Source organism: Vulpes lagopus, chromosome 9 (assembly GCF_018345385.1).
Source record: "Vulpes lagopus strain Blue_001 chromosome 9, ASM1834538v1, whole genome shotgun sequence".
NCBI classification, from domain to species: Eukaryota; Metazoa; Chordata; class Mammalia; order Carnivora; family Canidae; genus Vulpes; species Vulpes lagopus.
The window spans coordinates 78740541-78754072 of record NC_054832.1 but is presented as its reverse complement, the minus strand read 5'-3'; the positions used below and the strand labels follow the sequence as shown (position 1 = coordinate 78754072).

Genomic DNA, 13532 nt, shown 5'->3' with positions numbered 1-13532 from the left:
CCAAATTGCATCAAATCTGGAGACACAACATACCAGTTTGTTTCACTGAATGAGAATAAGCTTAATCACCTGATAACCATTTCATCATTTTAGAAACATCTTTTTCACTCTGTAGGGTCACGTTGTGTGTACCTCACATGAGCCCAGCTATTGTCCTGACTATCCTTACATGGCCCTGACCCAGGAACCAATTCCAAGAGGCCTAGCTGCCAGGTCAGAGTGGTTGGCACATGCATACTTTGCTCCCTGGCAGCTCCTGCCTTTGGTTTCCAGGAATTCTAGGCCTGTGTGAACACCACCTCAGCCCAGCCCCAGCCCACCCTACCTTTCTGGATAGGGGTCCTGACACTGCATCCCTGATATGGAGAGGGGAAGGTCTTTTGAGTGAGACTCTTTGTGGCCCTGTGGCTGGGGGATACTCAGCACCTCTGTGGGAGGGAGTCATGTCTCCCAGGTGCTCTCATTAGAGAACTTCTGATTCCACCCTGGATGGCAAGGCTCAGAGGTTCCTGTGACATCTGGCCTCAGGGGAGCAGGAAATTGTTTTAGAGTTGGTATCGAAGTAAATCTTCCAAAGCCCCACTGGAATCCTCGTATATCATTATGATTCCCAGACCTGGGGATCTATCCAAAGGTACTTAGCTGCTGAGTCACAGTGGCTCATGCAAGGGCAGTTTTCCCCCTGAGCCTGCCAACAGGCATCAGGCCCTTATAACCTCTTGAATACGACCTGCTCCAGTCCCCTCAGCCATCTCCCTAGAGCAGAATTTCTCCACATTGCTGCATTGATGATAAAGTTTGGATGGTAGTTATGGGACTAGAAGCTGGTCTGAATATCATAATTCCCATCCCACTTGGCAATGATCAGGTCCCAAATGGCTTCCAAGATCCAGCAAGGTATGCTCTAAGTTCCCAAAAAATTTGGTGTCAGGCAGATTGGCTATTCTGTTTTGGAGCTGGAAGAAGCTGGCAGGCGTGTGTTCCCAACAGGTTTCAACCTGTTGCCCTAACTGATCCTACCAGGGCCCTGACCCATGGACTGTCCCAGGGATGCCTGCCTGCAGGGTCAGAGCAGCTAACACATTTGCACTTTGCTCCTGGTTGTCTCTTGCCCTCAGATGTCTAGGACCTTTAAGTCTGTGTGAACAGGAGCCCCCTGGTGCCAGCAGGTCATTTTCCTGGAGCTTGGGGTGCCCATACTATGCTCTTGACATGGAGGGGGAAGATCATTTGAGTCAGACCCCTTGTGGCCCTATGCCTGGGGATTCTCAGTGCATTTCTGGGCATAATGTCCCCTAGTGTTTCTCATCAGTGAACGTCCTTGCCATGCCTAGCGTGGTACGGCTGTAGGACTTTCATGAGAACTAGCTTCAAGAAAACAGCAAAGGCTGTTTTGGAGCAGGGCGGAATTTGGCTTTGCTGTGACACACCCAGGAGTCCCCACCAGAAGCTTTGTGGATCCCCATCAATTCCGGATCCTGGGACCAATCCAGGGTGCCTGAATGCTCTGTCGCAGCGGCTCAAGGACTCATGGTTTGCCACTATGCAGCCACCGGCAGGTATTGGGACTGCTCTAAGTTTCCCCAGGAGTCCCTCTGGAGTGGCCCTTCACACTTCCACACTGATAGGAGAGTTTGAGTGGAGGTGGTTACTATCATGTATTGGTCTGATAGGATTTCAAATCCACTTCCTTATCACTTAGGTGAGGTTGTTTTAATCCACTTGGTTATGATAAAGACAAAGAAAAGGGTTGTTCTGATATAATAATGAAGTGTTGTGTGTCCTATCTGTTCTGCTCAGAACTCAGTAGCTGAAGTGCTGAGGGGCTCTGCTGGCACTTATCAGTAAAAACATGAACAGGCAACTGCGGCAAGGTGACTTTTAACTCATAAAGGCAAAGGGTTTGTAAAACCATCTGAGAGTGTTTGGTCTGGCCAGGGCATCTCTTTGCTGATGGCAAATAGCTTTCCGAAGACCGAGAGGGCAATTGGCCTCCCTCCCCCGGTGCTAAAGGTGAGTCCCGTAGCAGCAGGGCTGAAGGCTGAAAGCTGTGCAGTGTGGTCCCCCGAGGAAAATCATCCTCCTAGTGGGAGCCAGTGCCCTTGCTACCTAGCAGCGTGCTCTAGCTATGGGGCCTTTTACTTTGGTGCTAGGAGCTGGACACAGCCTGCGTGGCTAAGCCAATCTCCCGAGGACCAATTCGTATAAAGGTACGTCTTAGCTAAATTTGCACTGTATTCTTTTCATCAACTCTTGCCTGCAACAACAGTGTGATCAATCTATCATTGATCTGGAATATGTTATTTATTATTGGCTTACTAACAGACATCACTCTGTGTGTGTTATTAAATTCCCACAGAAAATCTGGGGTAAATAAAGTGTAAAGACAAACTCAGGCTCTGAGCACAGATTTGCTTTCCAAAACAAGTTACTTCCTAACTTGGCCTTGCTGTCCTTATGGGACTAAAGGCCTGTCTGGCAACCATAGTTCCCGGGTGTCTTCTATCCCACAGTGGTCGGAGACTACAGTTGGACCTGGGATGGCTTCCAAGATCCCCCAAGATCTGCTCTGAAAACTTACCGGATCTGGCAAGAGGCATGAGCTACTGTTTGGAGGAGGATGGACTGTTTGCAACAACCCCATTTGTCCTCTGTGACTCTTCCTGTTACATGGCCTGACCCAGGGACCGATGCCAAGTTACCTTGCTGACGGGCTGGAGAAGCTAGCACATGCGCACTTTGCTCCTCAGGTACCATCTGCCCTCAGGTTTCCAGCACCTCTGGGCCTCTGTAAACAGGCACTGCTTCATCCCAGCAGGCCATCCTCCCGGAGCGAGGGGAGTCCCATTGTTGCACCCCAGATGTGGGGAAGGGAAATTTGTGATCCCCAGTGCTTCTGTGGGAGTCTGATATCCAAGGTGCCGCTCATCAGCTCATCAGCAGACTTCCTGGTTGTGCCCAGAATGGCAAAGGTCAGGGACACCCGTGAGAACTGGCTTGAGGGGAACAGGAAACACTTGTTGGCGTCGGATGGAATTTGGCATTGCTGTAAGTCTCCAGGTCTCCACCAGGAGCTGGTCGAGTCCACATTTAGATAGTCAAGCTTTGTCACTGTGTGGATAAGGCCTCCATGCACCCTAAGGACACATGCCTACACAGACACTGCTATGTAAATGAGGCTTATGATCCTCCTTGCACAGAGAATTTGGTATTATAATGAGGTAAAGGTAATTATGGGTCATCCCAGTGGTCAGCCCATGGTCCATCTGAAAAGACAGGAGTCAAAGATTAAGATCAAAGTGGTCCAAGTGGTAGCTGTGGTGGGGGAGGGGATACAGAGCTCTTCCTCTGGGTAGTCCTTATTGCCTCAGGGGTAGTTTTGGTTTCCATAATGGAATGTTGTGCCTGTAGGCTCCTTTGCTTGAATGAAGAGATAAGGTAGAAAGAAGAATATAAGGAAAAATGTGGGACAAAGGTCGGTGGGTGCAAGCAGGTTAGCAGGAAAGATCAAGTCTTGGGTTCAGCTGGCAGCAGTTTGCTCTACGAATTTAAGTCTGATTTCCCATTCATGAGAGTTGTTCAGTCCTCTTCCTCTTTGGTACAGAAAAGTGAGACGCTTTTATAAATGGAAATTTCCTATATAAACGTAGAATTTCCATACAAAAGGAAACTTATGCTCTGGTTTTCAGAACTTCTCCTGCAGCAGCAGATTTTTCAAAAAAGAGAGCTCAGATAATCCTCATGCCAAAAGAGCATTTCTTTGGCCCTGTTCAAGAGTCCATTCTTGATTAAAGGATTGAAAAAATACCCTGTGGGTGGGTTCACGTGTGTACCAGCCGTCACTGATCAGTTATGGGTCAGGACAGGGCCAAGAGTGGACAGTTAGGTACACAACTGCTTTGCCAAGTCTCTGTTGGTGTCTAGTTTGCTATTGTGGAGGCCGAGACATGAAGGCCCTTCCACTTTGAGTCCAGCCTTAGCACTCGTCCAGCCTTCCCAGGCCCCTGGAAGAAGAGCTGAAATTTACATTACTTCAGGGGCAGGAAAAAAACAAAAGTTTACAGGTTAATGTCCCAGAAAGCCCCACATGAGCATAAGAACTGAGCCAAGGGCAGGAAGCCCCTATTGGAATGAGAACAGAGCTCAGTGCCCTTGAAGGCCCCATATCAGAATGTAAACAGAACTGGGGGAATTGCTCCAGCCCCTCTGGAGGTCCCCGAGACCAGCCCTTCAAGCTAAGCTAAGACCCACCTCGGGGTCCAAGTCCCGCTCCGCTGTACCTGGTGCACTTGCACCCAAGCTCCAGCTTGCTAATAAGCCCTCGTGGGCTGCATCAGTGTCGGCTCCTCGGTGGTTTCTCGGATTCTTGGTGGTTTCTCGGATTCTTGGTGGTTTCTCGGATTCTTGGTGGTTTCTCGGATTCGGAATCTTGGGCACAACATTTAGGGGCTCCTCTGGGATCAGAGGGACCTCCAGGACCCCATCTGGAGGGTTTCACCCGTGGTGGGTGCACTCAACTTTTCCACCTTTTGCACACAAATTCTCTGAGAGCTCTAAACTGTACTTTTACCTGTAGGAATTCCGATCTGTATGGGGTCGGCACTGGCTTAGGGGGACGCAGTGGGGGGCAGCAACGGGGCCTTGAGGAGATGTACCTTGACCCCGCCTGGAGGACGAGGGTCCTCATCTGTAAGGGGGACGGGGGTCCTCATCTGTAAGGACGCGGGGGTCCTCATCTGTAAGGGGACAGGGGTCCTCATCTGTGAAGGGGGACGGGGGTCCTCATCTGTAAGGGGACGGGGGTCCTCATCTGTAAGGACGACGGGGTCCTCATCTGTAAGGGGGATGGGGGTCCTCATCTGTAAGGACGACGGGGTCCTCATCTGTAAGGGGGACGGGGGTCCTCATCTGTAAGGACGACGGGGTCCTCATCTGTAAGGGGGACGGGGGTCCTCATCTGTAAGGGGGACGGGGGTCCTCATCTGTAAGGGGGACGGGGTCCTCATCTGTAAGGGGACGGGGGTCCTCATCTGTAAGGGGGACGGGGGTCCTCATCTGTAAGGGGGATGGGGGTCCTCATCTGTAAGGGGGACGGGGGTCCTCATCTGTAAGGGGGACGGGGGTCCTCATCTGTAAGGTGGACGGGGGTCCTCATCTGTAAGGGGATGGGGGTCCTCATCTGTAAGGGGGACGGGGGTCCTCATCTGTAAGGGGGATGGGGGTCCTCATCTGTGAAGGGGGACGGGGGTCCTCATCTGTAAGGGGGACGGGGGTCCTCATCTGTAAGGGGACGGGGGTCCTCATCTGTAAGGGGGATGGGGGTCCTCATCTGTAAGGGGGACGGGGGTCCTCATCTGTAAGGGGGATGGGGGTCCTCATCTGTAAGGGGGACGGGGTCCTCATCTGTAAGGGGGACGGGGGTCCTCATCTGTAAGGGGACGGGGTCCTCATCTGTGAAGGGGGACGGGGTCTCATCTGTAAGGGGGACGGGGGTCCTCATCTGTAAGGGACGACGGGGTCTCTCATCTGTAAGGGGGACGGGGGTCCTCATCTGTAAGGGGACGTGGGTCCTCATCGGTAAGGAGGGACGGGGTCCTCATCTGTAAGGGGATGGGGGTCCTCATCTGTAAGGACGACGGGGTCCTCATCTGTATGGGACGGGGGCGTCCTCATCTGTAAGGGACGACGGGGTCCTCATCTGTAAGGGAGGACGGGGGGGGGTCCCTCATACTGTAAGGGGACCGGGGGTCCTCATCTGTAAGGGGGGAGCGGGGTCCCTCAGCTGTAGAGGGGGACGGGGGTTCGCTCATCGTAAGGGTACGGGGTCCTCATCTGTAGGATGGGGGTCCTCATCGGTAATGGGTCACGGGGTCCTCATCTGTAAGGGTGATGGGGGTCCCTCATCTGTAAGGACGAGCGGGGTCTCATCTGTAAGGTGGACGGGTGGTCGCTCATCTGTAAGAGGACGACAGGGGTCCTCATCTGTAAGGTGGGACTGGGGTCCTCATCTGTAAGGGGACGACGGGGTTCCTCATCTGTAAGGGGGACGGGGGTCCTCATCTGTAAGGTCGACGGGTCATCTGAGGGGGGACGGGTCCTCATCTGTAAGGACCTGGGTCATCTGTAGGGGGTCCTCATTCTGTAAGGGGACGGGGGTCCTCATCTGTAAGGGACGGGGGGTCCTCATTCTGTAAGGGGGACGGGGGTCCTCATCTGTAAGGGGACGGGGGTCCTCATCTGTAAGGGGGACGGGGGTCCTCATCTGTAAGGAGGACGGGGTCCTCATCTGTAAGGGGGACGGGGTCCTCATCTGTAAGGACGACGGGGTCCTCATCTGTAAGGGGGACGGGGGTCCTCATCTGTAAGGGGGACGGGGTCCTCATCTGTAAGGGGGACGGGGGTCCTCATCTGTAAGGGGGACGGGGGTCCTCATCTGTAAGGGGGATGGGGGTCCTCATCTGTAAGGGGACGGGGTCCTCATCTGTAAGGGGGATGGGGGTCCTCATCTGTAAGGACGACGGGGTCCTCATCTGTAAGGGGGACGGGGTCCTCTCTGTAAGGGGACGGGGGTCCTCATCTGTAAGGGGGACGGGGGTCCTCATCTGTAAGGGGGACGGGGGTCCTCATCTGTAAGGGGGACGGGGGTCCTCATCTGTAAGGCGACGGGGGTCCTCATCTGTAAGGGGACGGGGGTCCTCATCTGTAAGGGGGATGGGGGTCCTCATCTGTAAGGGGGACGGGGGTCCTCATCTGTAAGGGGGACGGGGGTCCTCATCTGTAAGTGGATGGGGGTCCTCATCTGTAAGGGGGACGGGGGTCCTCATCTGTAAGGGGACGGGGGTCCTCATCTGTAAGGGGACTGGGGGTCCTCAGCTGTAAGCGACGGGGGGTCTCATGTAAGGGGGATGGTGGGGGGCCCTCGATCTGTAAGGGGATGGGGGTCCTCATCTGTAAAGGGGACGACGGGGGGGGTCCTCATCTGTAAGGGGGGACGGGGTCCTCTCTGTAAGGGACGACGGGGGTCCTCATCTGTAAGGGGGACGGGGGTCCTCATCTGTAGGGGGACGTGGGGTCCTCCCCCCCCATCTGTAAGGGGGACGGGGGTCCCTCATCTGGTCAGGGGGACTGGGGGTCCTCATCTGTAAGGGGACGGGGGTCCTCAATCTGTAAGGGGACTGGGGGTCCTCATCTGTAAGGGGGACGGGGGTCCTCATCTGTAAGGGGGACGGGGGTCCTCATCTGTAAGGGGGACGGGGGTCCTCATCTGTAAGGGGACGACGGGGGTCTCATCGTAAGGGGGATGGGGGTCCTCATCTGTACGGACGAACGGGGGGTCCTCCATCTGTAAGGGGACGGGGGTCCTCATCTGTAAGGGGACGACGGGGTCCTCATCTGTAAGGGGACGGGGTCCTCATCTGTAAGGGGGACGGGGGTCCTCATCTGTAAGGGGGACGGGGGTCCTCATCTGTAAGGGGGATGGGGGTCCTCATCTGTAAGGACGACGGGGTCCTCATCTGTAAGGGGGATGGGGGTCCTCATCTGTAAGGACGACGGGGTCCTCATCTGTAAGGGGGACGGGGGTCCTCATCTGTAAGGACGACGGGGTCCTCATCTGTAAGGGGGACGGGGGTCCTCATCTGTAAGGACGACGGGGGTCCTCATCTGTAAGGGGACGGGGGTCCTCATCTGTAAGGACGACGGGGGTCCTCATCTGTAAGGGGGACGGGGGTCCTCATCTGTAAGGGGATGGGGGTCCTCATCTGTAAGGGGGATGGGGGTCCTCATCTGTAAGGGGGACGGGGGTCCTCATCTGTAAGGGGGACGGGGGTCCTCATCTGTAAGGGACGGGGGTCCTCATCTGTAAGGGGGACGGGGGTCCTCATCTGTAAGGGGATGGGGGTCCTCATCTGTAAGGGGGACGGGGTCCTCATCTGTAAGGACGACGGGGGTCCTCATCTGTAAGGGGGACGGGGTCCTCATCTGTAAGGGGGACGGGGGTCCTCATCTGTAAGGGGGACGGGGGTCCTCATCTGTAAGGGGACGGGGGTCCTCATCTGTAAGGGGGACGGGGTCCTCATCTGTAAGGGGGACGGGGGTCCTCATCTGTAAGGGGGACGGGGTCCTCATCTGTAAGGGGGACGGGGGTCCTCATCTGTAAGGGGGACGGGGTCCTCATCTGTAAGGAGGATGCGGTCCTCATCTGTAAGGGGATGGGGGTCCTCATCTGTAAGGGGATGGGGGTCCTCATCTGTAAGGAGGGACGGGGGTCCTCATCTGTAAGGGGGACGGGGGTCCTCATCTCTAAGGGGGGCCAACTGCCAGCCCTTCGGGTTACTTTCTGTTTGGTCTCTGCGGTGGCAGGTTCGTTGTGTTACTGTGTCCTTGTTAACTGTTTGTGCCTTTGTCTGTGTTGTTGGGTACTTGTTAATCGTCTTTACTGTCTGTGTCTTGGTGTGTTTTGGGGACACACGGGGGAGACAGAAACCACTGCCCTGTCTCTTAGGCTCTCCCACCTCTCGGAGTTAGGGACGGAGCTCGTATTCTGAGCACAGACATACGGAGAGAGAAATTCCAAATTTACTGCATCTCAGAATGGCCAACCTTTGAGGTGGGATGGCCCCAGGAAGGAACTTTCCACCTACCTAGTATCTTACGGGTTAAGGCCGTGGTCTTCAGGGACAAACCGAACAGCCACCCTGACCAGGTTCCCTACATCCTGATCTGGCAGGATATGATAGAGAATCCCCCTCCTTGGCTAAAACCATTTTTACCCCCCAAAGCAGGACCCACCGAGATTCTAGCCCTGGGGAAAGCCGAGAAGGAGACCGACTCTACGCCCCAGGCGCCCCTTTATCTGGTCTTCCAGGATTCCTCCCCGGAGGGCCTGATTCTCCAGCTGCTCTACCAGGCACCCCCTGCCCCTTCCGCCCCTCCATTGGGGCTCGGGGGCTGCAGAAGGGGCGCCCCCTCCCTGACCAGGGCATCCCTGTGTGCAGGCCAGCAGCGGGGACACGCGGTCAGACCCACCGGTCGGCCCCAGCCGACTCCACCGCCCTTCCTCCCCGCACCAGGAGGCCCCCCGACGAGACTGGTGACCAGCTAATGTTATGTTGGCCGTTCTCCACCAGTGATTTCTATAATTGGAAAACCCAAAATACAAAGTTCTCTGATAATCCCAGAGATCTAATCGGGCTTTTAGATCCTGTTCTCTTTACCCACCAGCCTACTTGGGATGACCACCAACAGCTCTTGCAGGGTCTCTTCACCACCGAGGAGAGAGAACAAATTCAGGTGGAAGCCGGGAAGTCTGTCCTGGGAGAGGACAGACGCCGACTCAAAACCCAGACCTCATAAATGCTGCCTTCCCCTTATCCCGCCCCACCTGGGACTACAGTCGGCTGAAGGTAAGGAGAGACTCCGGGTCTACTGCCAGACTCTAATGGCAGGTCTCAAGGCTGCCGCACACAAGCCTACCCATCTGCTGCTTCTTCTTCTTCTTCTTCTTTTTTTTTTAAAGATTTTATTTATTTATTCACGAGAGACACACAGACAGAGAGAGAGAGAGAGGCAGAGACACAGGCAGAGGGAGAAGCAGGCCCCATGCAGGGAGCCCGATGTGGGACTCGATCCTGGGACTCCAGGATCACACCCCGGGCTGAAGGCGGCCTAAACCGCTGAGCCACCTGGGCTGCCCCCAATCTGCTTCTTATTGGCCACACCGAGCCTGTGTCTTTCCTCTCCCCAACTCAATCAGGTTCTAAATAAAAAAGTGGTAGCAAAAACTCCAGAGTTACTAAGTCTCTATTCTTGAATAAGAGCCTTCCCTCAGCTTGAACTAAGGACCCATGCCCCAGAAGTGCCATTCTGACTAGATTATGTGAAAGGAGGGGATGCAAGAAACAAAATAGCTAAATTAATTAGGGGCATTGGTCGCCATTTGCAGCTAAAACTTAAGATGTCTACAGATGTGGTCAGGGTGACATGTGCCAGAAGTGCAGAAGAATGGGATGGACAGGGAAGATGTTCTTGGGAAAGCAGCTGCCTGCTTGCCTTCACTTTTTGGCCTTGCTCTGGGCAGCCACAGCTTCCATGGCTTTACCCATGTTCTCTCCATCCCCCAGGAGCTGCCTGGTCTTGATGGGCTTAAAGTTCTTGTCTAATTCATAGACACGGGAATACTAGTTGGCAGGTTCAGCTCAATGATAGCTTCTTTGGAAAGACCCTCCAGAGATCCCTGGGTGGCGCAGTGGTTTAGCGCTTGCCTTTCGCCCAGGGCGCGATCCTGGAGACCTGAGATCGAATCCCACGTCGGGCTCCCGGTGCATGGAGCCTGCTTCTCCCTCTGCCTGTGTCTCTGCCTCTCTCTCTCTCTCTCTCACTGTGTGCCTATCATAAATAAATAAAAAAAAATTAAAAAAAAAAAAAAAAAGGAAAGACCCTCCAGATGCTGGCAATGTCCAGAAGGTTGTTGCCATGGGCTACAATCTGTACCCATTTCCCCTCTTTGATCCGGGGGTATTTCTTCTTTCTAAAAGGGCAGAGTTCTGGCAACTGTGTACTTTAGACTCTCACAGGAGGGTAGGGGCTATTCAATGAGCTCTGCACACCTGTGATTCTTGCTAATGTTGCTGTAGAAGGGATGGCCAGGCTCCATCAGAGGTGGTAGGGCATCATAAGAGCATCTCCAGTTCTTTTCTGGGTCTCGCCATGCGTGGCAGTAGTCTCTGCTTTATTGAGGCCAGTCAGAACCCCATAGTGTCACTCACAGGAGTGCCAAGTCCTCACTACTGGCAGCCACGTTTGGTCAGTGGAGTTCAGCACTGTCTGAATTGCTCTCTTCTGCACTGAGGTAAAGCAAGTGTCAAACTCCGAGCCAGCACAGTGCCTGGCCATCGTGCTTTTCCTTCTTGTGCCAGCTTGGCTCAGGTCACGTCCTACCAGCCCCTGAAGCAGTGCTCCAGGTTCCAGGCACTCTCGCCCTGAGATCAGTGCCAGTTTGTAGGTGGCCATGGCCACGGCTCCCTGACACGCAGAGGGAATCTAGCAGGGATTCCAGAGCGGCTGTCTGGTCCCAGCGCACCTGAGCACTCACTTCATATAATTTTTTTTTTTTTTAAACAACACAAGATGGTTTTTATTAGGATACCCTTTGTGTACACAGGAAATTGGATCTTAGCAATGGCGCAAATGTTAACTATAAAATAAAACCCTACTGTGTCACAAATAAATGATGAACTAATGACCGAAAGTCATTTAGGAAGAAATATAGGCAATTTCATCACATTTTCTACTCCATTTTGAGGTTATTTATAGAGCTAGAAACTCAAGATATAGGATTGTCTATTTCTATATTTATCTGTATCTATATTCATATATCCATCTATTTTCATTCCTAAATTCATAGATATTTAAAATATCAATCTTGGGATCCCTGGGTGGCGCAGCGGTTTGGCGCCTGCCTTTGGCCCAGGGCGCGATCCTGGAGACCCGGGATCGAATCCCACATCAGGCTCCCGGTGCATGGAGCCTGCTTCTCCCTCCGCCTGTGTCTCTGCCTCTCTCTCTCTCTGTGACTATCATAAATAAAAAATAAAATAAAATAAAATAAAATAAAATAAAATAAAATAAAATAAAATATCAATCTTATTAAATTATCCAGGCTATATAACATATATAGCTCCATTTTTTTTTTTTTTGAGACTTTGAAGTATGAAACAAACTCAGGGTGGCATCCTGTTTGTGAAAATTAAAGTTCAGTGAAGTTCTTTTTTAAAGATTTATTTATTTATTCATGAGAGACACAGAGAAAGAGAGAGGCAGAGACATAGGCAGAGGGAGAAGGAGGCTCTTCGCAGGAGCCTGATGTGGGAGTCAATCCTGGATCCTGGGATCACCACCTGAGCCAAAGGCAGGTGCTCAACAGCTGAGCCACCCAGGAGTCCCAAGTTCAGTAAAGTTCTAATCAAGAGCATTTGTTTTCCACTCCTAAAAAAGTAAGGAAGATGGGGTGCCTGGTGGCTCAGATGGTTAAACATAGTTCTCTTGGTTTCTGCTCAGGTGGTGGTCTCATAGGTGGTGACATTGAGCCCTGCCTGGGGCTCAGTAGGGAGTCTCCTAATTTCACTTTCCCTCTTACCTCTGCCCCTTTCCACATGGCTCTCTCTCTAGAATAAATAAATCTTAAAAAAAAAAAAAAAGTCAAAAAGATTACTGATTAAACGTACAATTACCATTCATTTTCTTCAGGCCATAATGTGTATATGTTTTTGTGAGATAATTTTTGGAATGGGAAAAGAAACTAAGTTCGTCTTTTTGCTCTGGGAAGAGAGATCTTCTAAGAAGAAGCAAATATGAATTTAGTCATCTGTGAAATTCATGGGTTTGAAATTTGAAAAAAAAATTGCTACTGGAAGATTACATTATGTTTGTCCTATTGGTACTGCACCAACTAAACCTTGATATAAAGTCACTCTCATATTTGCTTAATGAAAATTTACATTAGGTCAGAACTCTGGCATAGGAGATTCAGAGAGATTCACAAAGTGTTCCTGCTTTCAGGAATCCTGTCCTCTAGAAAATAAACGGCCAGCTACGTCAAAATTAACTTGCCCCGATATCTCTGACAGGCCAAATTCTAGAATAACAAATATTTTATAGGATCTAGACTTTGTCTTAAAATTTATGATAATGATGCTTGGACTAGCACATTATAATACTTTAAATGACCAAGTTTTTTCTCAAATGAGGACCACATTTTACAGAGAAATAAGGTTTTTGTGTATTTCATTTAAGTCATCTTAGAAAAGTGGATAACTAGAGTACAACAAAGCTCCTAATGAAAATGTTAGGTGACTGTTTTCTCAGAAACTTAGCCATTCCTGAGCATTAACTTCCAAGTCTTTGAGATTCAAATGTGAAGTTCAGCAAAATTACAAATGACTGTATCTTCAGTCTTTGTGTGTTTCAGCAAATGATTAATCTGTGAGGATCAATGTTCAACTGAAAAAATTTAATACAAATGCATATTTATCTTTGTTTTTGATAAAAATAGAGTGAATTCTGATAAAATTTCCCATGCTCTACTTTATAGGCAAAACAGAAGTCTTGGGGGACAGTATACTAGAAATCACCCAAGGGGAAAGCCAGAAACAAACAAACAAAACTTTACATAAAATGAAAAGAAAATGAGGCCCTCATCTTCCGAAAGTGACACAAGGACTCCCACTGACCATCTTTCTAGTGAAACAACCATAATTAGTGAAAATTATAGGGAAAAAAAAACATCCTTTTGAATTAAGGGCGTTCAGCAAATGGAGAAGCATGTATTCAAATCTACTAAATCTCAGTAAAAGCAGTGAGAGAATGAAGCGTTTGAACCCTGACCTACCCCCCTCTGCCCTTCAGCTCGGCAGGACAGAAGCTCTACTCCGGACCAGTGAGCTCAGAACACAAGGTTCCCTCTCCTCAGACTGGCTAAGCGAGGCCTCCTTCACCCCCCTGAAAGCAGAAGCTCTCTTCCAGGAGCAGCAGTG

At 51.4% G+C, this 13532-nt stretch overlaps 1 pseudogene; it reads right to left on the bottom strand.

Annotated features, from left to right (window-relative positions):
- Positions 1–10052: 10052 nt before the first annotated feature.
- LOC121499109 lies at positions 10053–11010 on the bottom strand (annotated as a pseudogene).
- Positions 11011–13532: the final 2522 nt, after the last annotated feature.